Genomic DNA, 18,467 nt, shown 5'->3' with positions numbered 1-18,467 from the left:
AAAAAATTGCAGACATCTGGCTCTACCCAGACGCACTTTTTCTACCTCTGAGGTATCTACAACCAGGTCCCTCCTTTCTTCTCATCCCTGCTCCTGGGCAGTGTGGCAATAACCCTGCCACCTGCAAGGAGTGGGGACAAGGGACAGACGCAGGGCAGTACCCCATGGCCCCAGCCTTGCAGGAGGGGTCTGGATCACTCCAGACCCACAGCCTCCTTACTGAGAGGGCCTGGACAATCCCACTTGACTTATCCACCGGAATCCTGCCAGTACCATCTGCACTAGCATCTGCCATCACTCAGGAGGCATCCAGCCTCTCTATTCACTCTAATTCCCATTGTTGCTGAGGTGCGAGATTTATTTGAGGGCAGATGAACAGCCTCAGGCATGCTGCAGCCTGACAGGAGATATACGCACCGTATAGATCCACTGCTCTGGAAAATAACAAGTCAATTGAGCAGAAAGCTGCTTTGATCCACTTCAGACATTAACATAGCAGTGCTGCCATCATCTCCTTAGAATATTTTGTAAGGGAAAGAGCCCTGTGCTGGGAGGAGGGGAGGCAATGTGGTCCTGCAGGAGACGTGGCCATTCGTGGTGACTTGAGGTTTCATCGGGTGTTTCTCCAGCTCCCCACATGGTCACAGCATTGACATGCTCCCAGGCAACTCTCAGCTCAGCAACACGAGAGTGCAACAGCCTTTGCCAGCGGGAACATTGCAAAAATGGTACCAAGGCAGAGAGGGTGCAGGGCTGAGCCCCTCGGAGACTTCAGTGGTTGTAAACCCTGAAACAGTGCCAATTCAGCAGAGTTTATCCGTGTTACAAGTAATGCACACACACAGCATGGGGAATAAATCTGGGACCAAACACAGCTGTCAGAGGGGAAAAAATATCAGGGATGTTTGTCCCTTCTCATTCCCAAGCAGTTTTGGGAGGCTATTTCCCAGCTGCCGACACCAATGGACATGCCAAGACCTCCGTGCTCCATCTGCAGGGGCTGCAGCCCTCATCATCCATCAGCTTTGCTGGTGATTACAGGCAGACAAGTGTGAATTCAGTGGATGCTATCAGGTGAAGGGCCTTCCTACGCAAGCTGCAGCTGGGGACTTAGTACTAGAAATAACATGCTGAGATGAAGTCTTCCTGGGCAGAGTATGGCCTTAACACACAACTTGAGGATGTGCTGCAAGTTAAAATCATAGTCCATGACACCATGCACACATAGGGTTAAAGTTAAGCACGTGGTTGGTGCTTTCCTCAGAAATGCTTGCAGCAGAAATCCATGCTGCAGGAGCCAGCAAAGCATCAGATGGGATCGATCTACTACAGACACTTTAAGGAGCATCTTGCTGCAGTAGCTGTGGCTCATGGCACCGCTCTCTCATCGTGGGGCAGAAGCTGATGCACAGTGAGGCTGTTTATGACACCACATTTAACACTCAACCAGCCTCAACACCAAAGCTTTTGCACGCAACTTCTCCCCAGGACTAATCAAGGGCCAACTCCCCGTCCTGACACTGCTGGGTATCCGGTTGTTACAAGAACATCACAGATTTACTTTAAATTTCAAAGCAGGTTGATTTTCTCTTTGCCTTAACCTCTGGGAGCAGACCCACTACTTCAAGGACACAGATTACCCATGGAAGCAACTCTCAGCTGCAGGGTCTGAGTCACCAGCTATCAGAGATCAGGGTCACAGCCTTCCTGGGAGCAGATTAATCCCAGGCAGGTGAGTGCTGAGGATGCAGTGAGTGCAGTCACTGCAGCAGCCAGAGTCAGGGACAGGACAGACCATACATCAGATACAGTAATTCTAGGTTTCCTTTTAAAAAATCATGCTTCCTCAAGAGCTTTCGGCTTTCCTAGGTCTCAGGTGCCTTATTCCCACAGGCATTCACCCCACTGCCGTGCCTCACAGCCAGGCTTCCCCATCTCCTTCCAGCGGCCATCAGTGAGCAGCTCTGCTCACAAACACTCATTCTACCACCACTGAGCAACCTTCACCACCAGCATGCTCCCATCTCCACCCTGGAGGCAATGCTGCCCAGGACCCAGAGGCAGGGCTCGCACCAAGCTGTGCTCACAGCCCAGCTGTGTTGGCGTAGAGCTCTGGACTTGTGTTCTTCCTGGCAGAAAAGCCAGCCAAGACTGCCCACGGCGCACATTCAGCATGCCAAACCGACATCTTTGCTATTCAACCTCAAACCAAAAGCCTGCAGAAGGGCTATTTCTACGCTGGAAAGAAGATTCCTGGAGTTCAACAGCTGCTGCCAAATTCAGCTTGCCTCCGGGCTCCTAAAGCAGGGCAGGAATCTTCCCAGGCGGCCCAGTGCCAGGGAGACTTGTGCACGGGCCAACCACAGCAAGGACAAGCACTGGCCAGTGGAGCCAGAGCCAAGAATGCAGCATCCCAAGCTGAAGTTAACCAGCGGTCATCAGGGTGCCAAGCACGTTTTGGGAGAAATGCTTCCAAGGATGGGGAGCAGAGCAGTCAGTGCAAAGGGGGACACCTATAAAAAGCCATTAGAGATACAGCATGGAGCTGTTGAATCACACGCCATGAACCCATTGCAGTGCTTGGTGTTGTATCAGGAGGTCTCTGCCTCCAGGAGCCCAGAAACCGCCAGACTGACCATACACTTTAGTACAGATATCCCAGCAATCCTAAGCTCGGGCTGGAGGAGAAAACCAGCAAAGTCTTGCAAAGCTCAGCAAGTGGAGATGCATTCTGTGATTATCAGCAGCATGCCCTGGACCATCATTGCCTCCACTGCCTTGGTCTGAGCACACTGGTGCACTTTAAAAGGTGGTTATTTAAAAACCTATGAGTTCTCATTTGTTTCCTTTATAAAAAGATTAAAAAGGAAATCCAAAAAAATTTATGCATCCCTTTTTCAAAATGAAGCAGCTTAGAAAAACACACAGAAAGAGGGATTAAAGACTTTACCCCCACCACTCTGAGAAGTTATAAACAAATTCCAGCTCAAATATTAAGCACACAAAAAGCACGGGAATTTCTAGGATAAAGGAGAGATGAAGGCAGAGGGGTCTGCACTCTTTGGTGTTGGAGACTTTGTACCTGCATCAGACCATAAGCTCCATATTTTCAATACAGGGTTTTACTGCCCTCGTCAGCCTTAACTCTGTGTGGGGCCAAAATTCCCAAGGAATGAGAGGGGAAACAGGAAACACGGACAATACCCTGGTCAGAATGGGGACCCAGAGGACAACCCCAAAGGTAAATCCATCCTCCAAGGAGGAGGGTGGGCAGGCAGGGAACCTTGCAGAGAGGGTTTTTTGTTACCCTGCAAGGCCAACTGGGAACACGCCTGGTGTACAGGCACCCACCAGCCCAGCCTGAACAGCGGAGAGGGAAGGTGGCAGGAGAACCAAGGGCCAGCTGCTCCCCAGGGGCTGGCAAGCCAGGAGCTGGGGGACCCCAGTGCAGGCAGTGCCTCGCCAACAGGCACAGTCCCAAGGGTGGCAAACACAACAGGCAGAGCCAACCACTGGTAACAGGGTCCACAGGCAGCCCCAGGCAAGGCTAGCCATGAACCAGGTCTGGAGTCCCCCACGGAGCACAGTCAAGTGCAAAGGGAGGGACAGGGAGAAGCCAGTCTGGAAACAAGTCTACAGCATGGGCGCAAAGTCCACCCAAGGGACCAAGACAAATACGGGACAGGAGACAAACATACAAGGGGTCCTACCAGGAAACTAGCTACATCCAGCATAGGTCCATGGTCCATCCAGGAGGCAAAGCCAGAGGCAGAGCTGGAGGCAAGCACCCTACACAACAGCTCAAAAAAGAGCTAAGAGCACAAGGCTGAGCTTAAATGGGGCTCCTGGGTGAGGGTGTGGGTGGAGGTCCCAGGTGAGGCTGGTCAGGGCTGTTAAGGCCCATTAGTGCTCTCAGGGACCAGATAGGGTTCAGCAGTGGTCCTCCACCACCCCATCCCATCCCATCCCATCCCATCCCATCCCATCCCATCCCATCCCATCCCATCCCAGGGGCTGCATCCCAGAGGAAGGTGTTCCTTGGGGGGGCACCCCAGGTTGCAGATACAGAAAAGTGACCATCTGTGCTTTCCTCTGGCTTGTGTGCACGTGTGAAGCTTATACTCAGCTTTACATTCTCCCCAAAGGAGGGAAATGAGGGAAAAGGGAAGGATATTAAACAACATAAAACATAACTGGAGCCCTGGGAGAGCTCATAACAGGGTCTATAAGTCTGAGTCACTTCCCCTGGGTGCGGCACCACTCGTTGGGACCTGAAGTAACTGGGCTGGACAAGCCCTGGGGACAACCCCAGAGGACAGCCTCGGTGCTTTCTGGCTGGGGAACGGAGCATATGACCTAACGAGTCTTTTCTCCCTCTAATTTCCAAGTGCCTATGAAAATGTCCTGCCAGAAGTCTGCTTAGGATCACAGGCCATGCGCTTCAAACTCTGAATCAGAGAGGCTTGTACATCACAGCTAGAATTTAATAATAAAGGCTCTCTGCATTAAGTGATGGAAAAAGAGGACTTTATATTGGGGCAAGGGTTTCCTGGCACCTCACACCACTGACACCACCACATTAGCACAGGCATGGTCCATAGCCAAGCATTCAAGACAAGACAGCCCTCCCAAAACACCGATGCTCCTCCACTCCCCTTTTGACGGCTCACACTCCTCCACCCTTTGCCTCTTGAAAGACGTTCTCGGGCTTGGAGGTTGTGCCTGACCTTCTCTGGACCAAGAGAACCCAAGACGGCAGCTTCATATTTGTTTGGACCCGCCTGATGACTCTGCACATTGGGTGGATGAGGTCAAGGACACCTAGGTAGTGTTGTGTTTGCAGAACGTCAACCCTCCAGCAGCTCTTCCTGCTTCTCCTTCTATCCTAGCATTGCTTGTAACATAAATAACATCCATGGCAGCCATCCGTGTCACCTCCTGCGCCACGTTTGTTTCCTACGGTTCCCATTTCCCTTGTCACCTAATAATTTCTTCTTAAGGGCAACACCATAAGCCACACAAGACAAGGTTTAAGCCGAAGTGCACACAGCTCACAGTGACGGACCCGCATCCAAAGGGTTATGCAACAGCAATTCAACCTTCACCTCCCTGCTCTGGAGAGCAGAGATAATTTGGTTTTGACCCAGTGGCTGCAAGTTGAAGGGGACAGAGCCAAAGCAGGAAGAAAAAGAAAAAGCACATTTCTCACGGAGAACGTTGTACCTATTAGTGGAAAAGTGAATGCAACCACCCACCCACAGAGAGGACAGAAAATTTCAGGGAAGCGAAACCTTTTCAGAAGAAAGAGCTAGCCGTACACATTGTTTAGACAGGAAAAATTGGAGCACAGGCTTCTTTTCAAGCTCATTACGCAGATCTGCAGGCGTGCTCCCGCTCCTTTGTACGGGCCCAGCACGGGGGGCTCTGCCGGGATGGGGATGGGGCTTTTGGGGACAAAGCCTGGGGAGGAGGAAGGGCTGCTGGAAGTCAAGGATGACCCCAAATAAGGATACGCTGGCTACAAGAAAAAGTAGGCCAAGTGGCAGAAAAAGAAGAGAGCCTGCGAAAGAGCTTTCGGGAGAAGAGCAATGGGAGCAGGAAAGCAAAGAGTTTAAGAGCTGCTAAACCCACAACGGGGATGATGAAACCAGAGTGGCCACAGGAGTGGGGAAGTGGGCTTGGCAGGCATTTCAGCCCTCAGCTTCACCATCCTCATTGGGTCTTCTCTCTGCAAATCCCAACTGCCCCAAGCCATGAGACGGCATGAAAATCTCATCCCATTAACTGAAAGAGTATGTTTCTTGCCCTCGTGGGGACAGGGAAAGGCTTTGCAAACATGGAGCAAATCAATATCCTGACAGCTGAGAAACGAGAGTCCGAAGCAGGCAGTCCTTTTGAAGCAGGCACTGAGAAGGGCTGGGAGGAAAGCTCACAACGGCTAGCTGCTCTGCAGGATCTGGTGGCCTCACTCAGGTTGGTTTGGTTTTGGGTTGTTTTATAAGAAAACAAAAAAGAAGCCACTTCTAACCTTCCCAAGACATGTACTGAGAGATCCTGCAGTGCTCCTCAACCATCTCCTTCCTGAGCAACTGAGAGAGTTAACCTCAACCCAAAGCTCCTGGTCTCTATGGAAATGCTCTGGGGTGCTACACTTCCCCCCAGCCTTGCACACCCCTCACCCCCCAGGCCACACGCACACCCTGGTGTGTCTCCTATCCCCTGTTCTCCACGTACCCTCCCCAGTTCCTCCTTTCTCTGCATGTCCTGTCCCCTCCTGCCGCGCTGACAGCAAACACTATTGCGGTGAGCTCAAACCCTCACTTTACTCAAGCCAAAACTCTGTGAAACTGACTTTTTATCTATATTCAGGGCTTAACAGGTTTAGCTAGAGGGGTATTTTTAAATGGATTTCATTTAAACCTGTGCAAATCCCCGCACAGCCACTCTTCACTCTGTTCAAGTCTGCCTCACAGCAATTAAATTTAATTACTGAAATACAGTGAATCAGCATAAACCAGATTGGAATTGGTCTCCAACGCCTATACAGAGGATTCTGTGGGATTAATTTAAAAACAACTAAAAAACATACTAGTAAAACTTGTGTGACACTGAGTAGGGACAAGTCCCAAACACATTGGCCCTCACTGTTGCTAGTAAAAAAGCTTCTCTTTGTTGCTCCATTGTCAAAGTAAATTAATAGCAAATTCTGCAAACTATCATGCTCCTGGGGCTTGTTTCCAGCACCAGCTTTCCAAGAGCCTCCCTCTCTGTTGTTTTGTTTTATAGGGTTGGAAGACACACACATAAATACACTCAAAGCCACCAGAGAAAAGTAATGAAGGGATGATTGTGAAAACCTCCTCTGGGTGGGATGGCCAGCACCAAGCGGGGCAGCCCACGGCACAGCCAGAGTTTGTACCCCTGATTTTCAGCTCCCTCCCTTGCTGATGGAGAGAACACGCATGTTGGTGTGCAAACCCCACCCCGCCCCCCCCAAGCTCCCATGGCCAACGCTTGTCTGGATTTGACAGACTTCAAGGTCAGGACTACAAGGAGGTCCCTCCAGCCCCCATCCCTGGCTCCGAGAGCAGACGCTTGCAGGAGAGGAGAGGAAAAGGGCAGGAAGAGCGCGACTCTTTCCCGCTGCTTCCTCCCAGCTCCCTGCAGCATAAGGATCTGCTGAGCCAAAGGCAGCGTCCGTGTTAGCAGCCCTTGGCAAAGACTTGAGCTCAAGTCTCTCCTGTCCTGGGGAGCACCGGAGGATACTTCTGCTCAGCTGGCGGGGCTGCCCAAGAGATCCCTGGGCACACACTGCTTTCTTTCTCTCCCTTTTGAGCTTTCATGATGTTTTGTGAAGTCTTAAACTCCTCCTCGGGCAGAATGGGATGCATTTTTAAAATCTCAGCAACACATCGTAGGGTAGGAAAGCTAGCTGTGGCACGGCAGCACACAAGCAGCCCCTCTGCGGGCTATGCTCTCTAAGCAGTGGTAGGAAGGGAAGGAGGTGGAAGGGTTTGGTTTAGCTCCTAACTCCCCTTTCTTCACCAAACGGTGGGGTGATCAGCAAAATATAAACCAGAAGCCACAGAACTGAAATGAAGAGATAGAGGTGAGTAAGGCAGAAAGATTTCTTACAGAAGGAAATGCAATTTCAGAGTTTGGGAATGAAGCAGCGGTTTGATGGGAAATATCTACTTTTGAAATATCTCGGTCCCCTTCTCCATTACAAGTTGATCTTCACGAATGTTTCTCCAGCTTAACCTCCCATTGTCTTAGACAAGTTATTTTAAAGTCTGGCAGAGCTTCAGCTCGAGCTATTATTTCAACAATGTTGAAAGTGTCTTGAGTAACAAGGGAAATGGTCGGGTTAGTATTATCTTCTGCTGCAGACATACACATCTGGGAGAGATTACAGCCTGACAAAATAAAAATACATATGCCCAGGGAGCCCATCCTGGGAATTTCTCTCATTTCAGCAAATAAGGGCTTGGTGCACCCCAAAACCAAACCCTTCCTCCAAACTCCCCTGCTCCTGCTCCTTCCATTAGTGATGAATTGGTTCATTTGGCTTAGTCTAACAGTGGTTTTAAACTGTATGTATAAAGTCATCCAAGGCTGAAAAACTGAAGCTTAAACCTGATCTCATTGGTGATGTGTGAGGCAAGCCAGATCTAAGGCGATACGCCCAGATGTTAGTCACTGGTGAAAAGCAACCAGAAACTGAGTCTGATTGTGTGCCAGCAGCCATCTGTCACACCGCGGAAAAGCTCACGTTGGCTCAGGATCTCTGCGACTCCTGCTTTCCAAGTTATAATCAAAGTACCAAAAAACTGCGGGAAAGTAGCAGCAGTAAAGCAGTGAAGGGTCCTTTGTGTCTTCAGACTCAGGGGACCTTAAGTTCAAGCACGGGAGCTGCCCCGTCGGGTCAGACAATGGCACCCGCAAGCGCACCTTCATTTCTGGTAGTGGTCACAACTGGAGGGAGCAACAGCAAATCTGCTCAGCTGGCACAGAAAGGAGTCTCAGGTTAACTTAAACCCGTGCAGCCTGTGCCAATGAGCATCCGCACACCATCCATGCGGGAGCAGGGCTTGTGCTGTCCCCACCTGTACACACGCGTCCTTGCTGACTGAGATCCCCAAGAAAAATGACAACTGAACACAATACATCCAAAGAGATGCTGCTTCATAACCTGCTCTGCTCAAGCGATCTACCTCTGTAGTGGCTCGCCCTGATGATTCAGCGTGTTGCCCAGGTTTTCATTTCCATTTCCACACGATCGTGGGTAAATTGATCTTCCTTTGTACAGGTGGAGAAATGAAGCAGAGCTAATGTTGGGAGGCACCGTGAGGATACGTGTGTTGAGGTAAGTAGGCTGTACACATCCTAGTTGAAGGGAAGGATCGGAGAATTAGCTTGCCCTGGAAACTCTTGCCTGTCTTCTCCTGTGACCATCCTCCCTGCTCCCTCAAGACCTCGTGTGCCAAGCAGGAATCTCTTACACCCCAGCTAAAGCAATCAATGCTGCAGCTTTTTACCCCAGCAGCCCTACAATTCAGTCCTTCCATTGACCAAACTGATTGCTATTTTCTTCATTGCAGCCAAAAAAGTCAAGAGTGAGTTTTCCCTAACCTGGCTGATTTGCACCTCTCAAACTCTGCTGCTGGCAGACCTGAGGGGCAGGAGTCTTCGGCAGAGCTAGAGAGGTGTTGGCAGAAGGGCAACCTCCACACAAGCCAGAGATATCCCAAAAGCATCTTTCCAAAGCTTTCACCTTCCGCGTGCTCGCAGGGCTTTTGCAGAGCTGCCTGCTCTGCTCCTAACATCAAGCCCTGGCAATAGCAACCCTCTTCCTCTGCTGGGTCTCAGCGTATTCATGACAAACATGTTTTATCAACCTCCCTGCAGTGGCCCAGAAGACTAATTGGCTGGGGGAAGGCAAGGGAGTCAGATAGGTTAATTTTCCAAGCTTGATAAGAGTCAATGACTTCACTCAGGGAGAAATCATACAATGCAACTGTAGAGGTCTGGCTCAGGTCACTCCCACCTCACCCGCCTAGGGAATACCTTGTTATCACATCCCTGCAAGAGGAGCTGGAGGGTGGGCAAAGATGCCACCCGCAATTTGCCGTGCCCTTGGCCTCGTGCCGCGCAGTCGCAGGCAGCTGGCTGCTGATGGCCCTCCAGCCCCATCACAGGCGTACACACGCACGCAGCTGGCAAACTCACACTCAAATCCGTTTTGACTTGTACGCATTCACAAATTCAGGGGTGACGAGGGTTGCGAACTGCAGAGACTTTGCAACAAACTTCTTTGTGGTGAACAAAAGGCTGCGGCGCTCGTGATGATAGATCGTGCCCCAGCCAGAAGCCCCTCATGGGGCAGGAGGAGGACATCTGCTTTCATGTTTAAAGCTGTATTTCCAGCATGCCAGTCTGCAGAGAAAACCTTGAAACCATCACCCCGGAGTAATCAATGGTCCCGAAAGCACAGGGCAAACATGACAGTTACATTCACGAGGCTGGATGCACACCAGCGCTGCCCGATCCGCGGGCTTGGCTTTGGAGAGAAGTTGGCACTCGGGGAAGACAGCTTGAGGGCAAAAGCCAGGGGACACGCAGGGGACACGGGGCCGGACACAAGGCTGCCAGGGACATGCTCCCGGGCTGTGCCAAGCACGGCGGGCGGAGAGCCAGGGCCCCAGCCATGTCCGGGCTCCCGGACACGGTCTGCTGCCTGCCAGGCTCCACCAGCCACCCGCCTGGCAGCGAAGGGAGCGGGGATGTTTCACAGGAGTTTGTTGGAGACTCGAAGTCCCGACTGCTGGCAGGGAAAGGCAACTCCTGTCTGTTTTTCTCAAAAGCTTGGGGTCTAATGCGTGAGACTTCCTATTGCACAAGTGTGTGGCAAACCTCTTACCTCTGTCCAAACCCATCCTAACCCAGGGAAACTCGTTCCTAGCCATGCCTTCATTCAGCACGGCCAATGTTCCCCTGGAAAAGAATGGCTATGGGTCAGCACATGGTTTACCTTAGCTAAAATACAGCCACTTCGTGCTGCAATTAATCGCTTTGGAGATACTGGCATTCCCTGCAAAGTAGCAAGGGTTCCATGCCGAGGGAGAGGGGACAGACAGATGCTGCTCCCGTGCGCCCACGCCTGCCACAGCCCCGGGCTGTGGGACCTGGACCTGCCTGAGCTGATCTTTGCCACTGCGCCTTGAAATGCCTCTACCAGTTCCTGTTACTCAGCGTATGACTAATGCCCAAACCGAAATTAGTACCAGTGTACTTAATTAAAGGGAAAGTTTTCCACTGCAGGCAAATGAAGTGCACAACGCTTTGCAGGGATCTGTTTCGCCTTCCTGCGCTTTTAGATATGCTGCTGCAAGGGCCAGTGCTCAGGCTCTGACCGGGCGTTAATATTCATTTGATAGGGAACAATGTTCTGGAGGTTGTATCTAGCTACCACGCATCGTCTGTCCCGGGGGATCTGCAGAAACGGAGCAGGAATGAGAGAGAGAAGAAGCACAAGAGCTCATGCACCGGCAACAGCGCAGCCTGGGGCAGAGCGGGGTAGGAGCAGCAGTCCCGACCTTCCCCTCATGCTCCCTTCAACACAGCTCACAAGAATAAAGAAAAGATTAAAAATGAGTGTTTCCCAGACTAACAAGCTGACATTTCACAGCCAAAAAGCACTCTGATTTTCACCTTAGGCAAAACATGTGCACATTTGTGATTCATTCCACGCTCGTGGCTGCCAATTTTCCTGCACAAACTATTGAATTGTTGCGGTTTCAACCTTCACTCAACTCCTGAATGCTCCTCCAAGTTCTTTACGCTTGGTGTTTCGCAGAGCTACTCACCTCCCACCTCTCCCCCTCCACAGGTATTTTTACACTCCAAGTGTCTTTGGTGCCTGTGAGCCTTCAAGTTTCACAACAAGCTGCTCGATGCCATGAGCTGCTGCTTTCCCAGGCATCGAGGACAGGGACCCTGAGACCCCCCAAGCAAAAAGATGTCCTCTTCTTGTAAAGTCTCATTTCACCAAAGCCTCATGGGTTCAGGTTCAGCCCATAATGCTTGAACCGCAGCTCAGAAAGCTCCGGGCAAATAAACATAAACCAGGATTTCCTTCCCATGGAGAGAAGCTGTCAAACCCCAAACTGTGCTGGAGGCACCACTTCACCACCCCCTGGGAGGGGCTGACCCTCTCAGCGCTCCCTCGGCAGACTTTCATCCACCACGGCCCCCCCCGGTCCGAGGCTGAGCCCTGGCTCGCCGTGGCCGGATCCTGGGCAGAGGAGGCTCTGCAGGCGGCAAGCTTGGGTGAGGATGGGCACAGATGCTCCGCTGGGACTGAAGAAGCCTCCTGTAACATCATTTATGGATGTCCCAAGTAGGACACGCTCAGCACATGGGCACGTGCTCTACCATGGTCAGCCTTTATGCGAAAGCCCATTGCTGGATGTAGAGATCTCCACCCCTGTTTTGTCCCCAGGGTTCAAAATCCTCTTCCTCCGTGCCCAAAGGCTGGTTTGTGCCCACTCCTGTATCTTCTACTTCCAAGGCTGCATTGGAGCATCCTACCCACTAATAATCACTTCCCAGCTCAAATTAAGTTTTCCTTTCTCTCCGTTTCTTTAGTAACCTAGAGAATTTCCCAGGGAGCAAACCCAGAGTTTCTTATGAAGAAGAACCCAGAGGAAACATCTCTCTTCTCCCACCAAAAAACAGGTTTCAAGCCTTTATTATTCATCACAAGTAAAGCTGAGAAAGGCAAAGGTCACACACGCTCACCCATGTATGCTGCCTCTGCACAGCCCATCTCAGATAACAGTGCAGATTTTGGGAGAGCCCCCAGATACAGAGCTGACAAGTCTTCTTTTAACAGCAAGGATGTATCTGCCTTGCAAAAAAAAGTGCTCTTCTTCCTCCCGCTGCCTTTGAAGGAGGGAAAACACATTCATTAGAGGTGCTCCGCTTCTCTGAACAGATGACACTGAGAAAATGCCAGATTTGGGATGTGGGGGAGGTCTCAGGGTTAAACAAAATTGCTGGAAAGAAATCAGTGTCAAACAGAAAACTTTCCCAATATTTGAGTAAAAAAAAAAAAAAGAGAAGGAAAATGAGTCATTTTGAGTCAGCCTAGAAATGAAGGGTTTCATCTCTGTCTGTGGAGGAGTTACCTCTTTCTTATTTTCTTTTATTCAGTGCAAGTTAACTTTAGTTAACTGAAACACACACAGACAGCTGTTTTGAAACTGAAAGTGAAATTTTGTTTTTAATACCCTGAGCTGTCAGGACATTTACAAAAACCAAAACAAAACCAACAAAACCAAACCAAAACAAAACAAAACTTCCTTTGCAAAACACAGCAAAAGCAACTGTTTTAATGGTTTTGAATTTCACTCCCACTTCCCAAATTGAAATCATTCACCTGATTAGACCCAGTTTCCCAAGCCCGGCTCTGTCCACCCCCTTCCTCACCACATGCACTAGGTCACCGAGACACCTCTCTACTACCAGCTCAGCTTCAGGCACCACCAAGTCCATCGTGGTCCGTCAAAGCAGATCCCCAAGCCCGCCCTCCCTCAACTTCACCGTTCCATTACCTTGAAGCAGCCAACCTGAAGAACATCGCCAAGTATATTTTTCCTCTATGTAGTTGTATCTTCTGTTTTAGTGCCTCAGCACTGTGTCTGAGGACCTGTGTGGCAAATACTTTGCTGCATCTCTATTCCACCTCGCTTGCAGATCACCTTTAGGACAACGTACTCTGGAGTGGTGAGGAGGACCACTCAAATTGCCATCTTTCTAGACACACACAGGTTGGAAGACACCAGAACTCCTCTAGTATGAGCCTCACCCACAACCCACCCTGGTATCTCTCCAGTGTCACTGAAGTGAGCAGTGCCTTACACTACTGCCCTGCCACCTCTGTGTAATGATGAAGAAAAGCTAGACCCACGAGCTGACTTCCCAGACTGACAAAGAAGGTCTTGCTAAACTACAACAGTCTATCACATACTGCTCCAAAATTGCCAGGAATTATTTTTTAAGCCACATACTGTATCCAATATCACAATGGAAGAAATCCTGCTGGTGGAAGGTTTCAAGGTTTCTCTTTCCAAGACTTTAAAACATTCCCAGCTTGTGAAAAGCAATCCTTGCCACCTGGTCTTGCATCTTACTGCCAGCAAGTAAGATAGCCACAACAAATTGCAGACCGGGGGTTTTACATGGTTCCTGGGAGTGACCCTCCAAAGGGTCTGGGCTTTGCAAGCTGCTGAAGAGATGCCCATCCTCGGCAAGCTGGAGCTGGCAGCAGCGAAGCTCAATATGGACCAGCCTTTGCGGGAAAACTGGGAGCAGGGTGAGGAAGGGAGATAGGGAGGGAAGAGGTTTGTTGCTGGAACAGGGCTGGTCAGGGCAGTCTGCTGAACCCATCTACACTGGCAGAGCTGTCAAGGCACTGTGTGGAGGAGCTGGGGTGGCAGGACACCCTCCGGCACCCGCACAGCGTCCCTGTGGGACAGGCAATCCCCCACCTTTGCACAGCTCCTGGGCCAGGTCAGTGTCCAGCATCCGCAGCTGACTTGGGAGAGGCAACCCCCCCTCTCCTAACCCTGGGCTCCACCACTTCTTCTTTGCAGGCATGTGCTGAGGAAGCCCAAATCTCCCCAGAACAGATGTCCAGCCCAGGTACAAGCAGCCAAACAATCTGGCAACAGTGCCTTTGCAGAGAGCATGGTCCCAAGGGAGGAGAGGATTTAAGAAACTGAGATCCCACTGGACCTAAATCCCCTACACTTCCAAAAATCCTCTCCACATCTCACTTGTGAGCTCCTTAGACATGGACAACCCCTTGCCACAGCACAGCTCTGCTCCTCTAGGCTCTCCCAAAAATATCCCTAATAAGGAGCAACTCTACAGAGCTACAACAAATACTTCTCTGAGGCTGGTGTGCTGCTGCAGACACCGCAGGACGGTTGCTTTCGCTCTCCACACCTGTATTTCCTAAGGGCAGAGAGAACATTACTTTCCTGTCTAACTCCAGCAATACCTGCTAGATTTATTCACCAAGCAACGTGCAGATTGCTGTGAGCACAACTCTCCCAGGGCTCCTTCAAACTAACTGTGGTGAGTTTGTTTTCAAGTCATCAGATTAAATGTCCTAGAGATCGCTGCAGCAGTCGCTCATGCTGGGCTCGCTGCAGTGCTTCCAGCCTTTGCGGCACACTTCAGTGCTCCGTGAGCAGCAGGACTACATGAAGAAGTGACTTTCCTTCTTTTTTTTCTAGTTTGGAAGTGAAACAAACAAAAAAAAAAAGTGGAATTGGACTGAACTGCTGTACCTTTCCCACTAAACCTCCAGCAAAACAAATACTTTAAGGAATCAGCTCAGCACCAAATACATAATTATATTCATTCACCATAAAATCTGAAAAACAGAGGGCCAAATCACAGACCTACAAAGTCAATGGAGTCGTTCCCTCCCTGCCCCGACCCAGAGACCAGGACATTGCCTTAAAGTGTGGGACAGCCAGGCTCAAATACCTCTTCTCCCTAAAATATTTGATTCCCACGTTTCAAGAGCTGGCCCTACCCTCCTGTCATCACCACCTTAAGGTATGGTGAGACGGACTGTATACAGCCATGACCGCATACTGAAATGCAATCAGGACCTACAAGAGATGGGCTGTCACTGGAGAAGGGATCCGCCAGCCTGGGCAGCTCTGTGGATGCTAATCCCTCCTGGAGATGGAGCAACGGGCAGTTCCTTTTCTACAGAAAACCACAGAGGAAGGGCGCGGGGAAGGAGACACGACCGCCAGTCCTGGTCGAGGTCTAGGGAGCCCCGTGTCATGGTGTTCAGCAGCAAATTGTCAACTGAGCTAAAGAAAAACCCTGGTTGGGGTGTGGATTTCCTTGAGGAGCTACAGATGAAGCTTTGCTCTGCTCAACTGCAGAAGGAGCTACAAAAGCGACAAATCCAGGGCAATGCAACAGCAACCATCACCCGGAGATGTCAGTAATCTCCTGATTATTGCACCGTGCTTTAAGCAAGCAGTTCTTGCGCTGTCTTTGATATGGCAACTGTTGATGTTACAGGCTTCAAAAAAAGACAACTGCTCTCCTACGCACTTAACCCACTTTCAGGTTTGAGATAAGAAGGAAAAAATCTACTCATTTATCCAAGTAGAGCAACGTGCATCCCTTTATGCTGTGGAAAACCTTGATACCCATCCCTTTCCTCTTGGCAGTCAACTCTCCTCTATAAGCACGAGTGTAAAGCAGCAGTAATGGACCAAGACCTCGTCGTGCCAACCCATGCACAACCCCAACAAATAGAGTGGCCTTCTTCAGGCTGCTTACGAGCCAGGGCTTGAACTGCATTAACCCCTGCTCCGCAGCAATGTTTGTACACTGGTATTAAGAAAGAGAGCGACAAAAAAAAAAAAAGAGGAACAATTAATAGGAGTGGGCTGGTTCCTGGCTGGCTCAAGCCCTCTCCAAGCAGAGAGGAAGGGGCAAGGACAGTCCCACGCTGGTTCTGCACATCAGCCAGGCTCTGGCTGTTTTATCAGGTCATTTATCTCAGTTACTTCCAGTCCTATTCTGTTTCCAATCAGCATCCCCTACCCGCATAGCCTGGGCCCAGTGGGAATTCCAGTAAAAGCCTGAAAGAAATATAAAAATGAAACAAAAAACACATTCAGGGAGGTTAAAGCAGGGAAAATCAACTGTGCGCTGTGAAAAGGAGCGGGGTTCATTTTCTCGCATCTTGCTGGGTGGAGAGAGCCTGGGGGAGCGCTCGGGGAGGCTCAGCCCGGGGATGGGGCTCCCCACGGCCAGCACCAGCCGGGTGGGCACCGCGATGCTGCAGCCAGGTTTGAGCGAAGGAGTTATTCCACTGCTCAGGGAGACGTGCATGTGCTGCACGTGTACTCCACAAGCACAGAGAACGCCTACAAGCCAGAGCACGTCTGCCACCGCGCCGTGAGTCACAGTCACACGCGGGAAGGAGCCCAGGGCCAGGGGCCTCTCTGTCATTTACGATTCACAAGTTGGGAGCAAATCTTAATACAGATTACGAGAGGTTGCTTGAAAATTAGCTCCACCATCCTTGCACCTCTTTAAAGACACGAGTGTGCAGTGAGGACCTCCACAATTCCTGTCTCCTTCAGAGAGGAAGGCTGAAAAGGGCTCCCTTGGGACAACGTTAGTCCATACTCTACCGAGCTGCTGCAGAGATGTGTTCACAGCATGCTCCTGCAAACTGTTTCTGAAGGGGGAAAATAAACGTAGCAAATAAAAAAAAAAAACAACGCACAAGTTATTTTAATTAGGATCAGGGAGGCATTTCAGGGTGAACGCCCCAACCGTCCCCACTTTGTGCTTTAGCTTACACTGCAGCTGAGTGACACTAAGTGTGACACTTAGTGGTGACACTAAGCCAGAAGAACTGCTGTGGAGGACATTTAGTGTTCTCCAACCTGGAGAGTATCCCGTGGGCTAAAAATCCAAGACCAGTCCAAGGTGAAACCCACAGAGCCCGTATAGAGTGGGCACAGTGGCCTTGGACCTGCTCTGCAGATCTGCTTTTGGTAGAGCAGACTACTTGTTGACGCAGACAAAGACTTAGTGCTCCAGCTGCTGGACTCATGAACAGCTCCGAGTCTCTCTTTAATTAACCTTCCTGAGCCTCACAGCTGTACAGAAAAGTTTGGAAAACCTGACTGCTAATGGTTCAGGCACCAAAAGTTGAACTGAAAGGTTCTGGGGTGATTTTTATTTATTCTTTTAAGACTTCATTATTTATTTTTTTTAAGCCAGGAGTTTATTATCTCATCCAGAAAACCATCCAGCCCATCTCCACGTCCAGGAGGAAGCCGTTGTCCATCCACCACATCCCAGCCCTGATGAGAGCTTCCCTCTCCCTGCAATACTACGACCACGCTGGTCTGGCCATGCCTGCAGCAGCGCCCGTGCCGGTCTCCGCTCACTCCTGCCCAGCCCCAAGACCTCCTCTTTGACAGAAGCAAAGGCACTCACAGGCTGGCCCCACGGATGCAAGATGTGGGAACTCACGTCTGCAGCGAACCATCTTAGAGAGAAACACATCACCTTCCCCTGCAGAGACACCTCCAGAGAGTGGTTGTGGGCAAGGAACAGCCCCGGGGAGACCCCCCCAGCTCACAGCAACTGCTGAGATCCCAATCCGACCTCTCTCTGCCCAAAGCACCGCCACTGCCTCAACGCTTCCATGCTACAGAGCGTAGGGGTGCCTCAGCTCCCAGCTGCCCCTCGGCCAGCACTGGCCATGGGAAGCATCTCAAGGACCTCCTGGCTCTGTGGATGGATGAATCATCCCCAATACCCCAGAACCACCCATGGAAGAGGGAAAACCTTTTCTCCCCTGCCCCACGTGTTGGCAGGAGAGGACCACACCACAGCCAGAGGACAAGACATCTGGCTATCTTTGTGGTGGTCTGAAGCTCAGACCACATAACATCATGGATGCTGGAGGCATCAGGAAGAGATTAACGGGAACTAGCTGGTTCCCTCTTCGAAATGGCCCCTAAAAAGAGCTCCCGTTGAGCTCCCTGGCTGGGAGCCAGGAGTACACAGGAACCAACAGGAGATCTGGGTCACTCTTCACAGGCTGGAGTCATTCCGGATCACTCCTTGCCCTGTGATGGTAACTCCTTGATAACTTCCAATGCAGCCACCAAACCCTTTCACTGGAGGAAACTTCTCCTGAGCAACGTGAAAGGAGGAGGGATGCATGGGCCACCCCTCTTCTTGGGGATCACTTTTAGAGGCAGGGTCTCCCCACCACCAGCCACCATACCAGGAGCAGGCACCACGCCGGGGCTGCAGAGCAAACACATCCCAAAAGAGTGAGCGGGGCAAGGGAGCCCGGAGACAAGCCACAGCCTGTGTAACATCACTGCGGCTCC

At 50.8% G+C, this 18,467-nt stretch overlaps 1 protein-coding gene across 1 annotated transcript in view; it reads right to left on the bottom strand.

Annotated features, from left to right (window-relative positions):
- Nucleotides 1-18,467, bottom strand: part of LOC132319117 (collagen alpha-1(I) chain-like) — a 95,229-nt gene that overhangs the window by 60,616 nt on the left and 16,146 nt on the right. The gene's annotated exons all lie outside the window — the stretch shown is intronic.

The sequence above is a fragment of the Gavia stellata genome, chromosome 24 (assembly GCF_030936135.1).
Source record: "Gavia stellata isolate bGavSte3 chromosome 24, bGavSte3.hap2, whole genome shotgun sequence".
NCBI classification, from domain to species: Eukaryota; Metazoa; Chordata; class Aves; order Gaviiformes; family Gaviidae; genus Gavia; species Gavia stellata.
The sequence above is the reverse complement of the archived record's forward strand: the minus strand, read 5'-3'. Positions and strand labels throughout refer to the sequence as shown.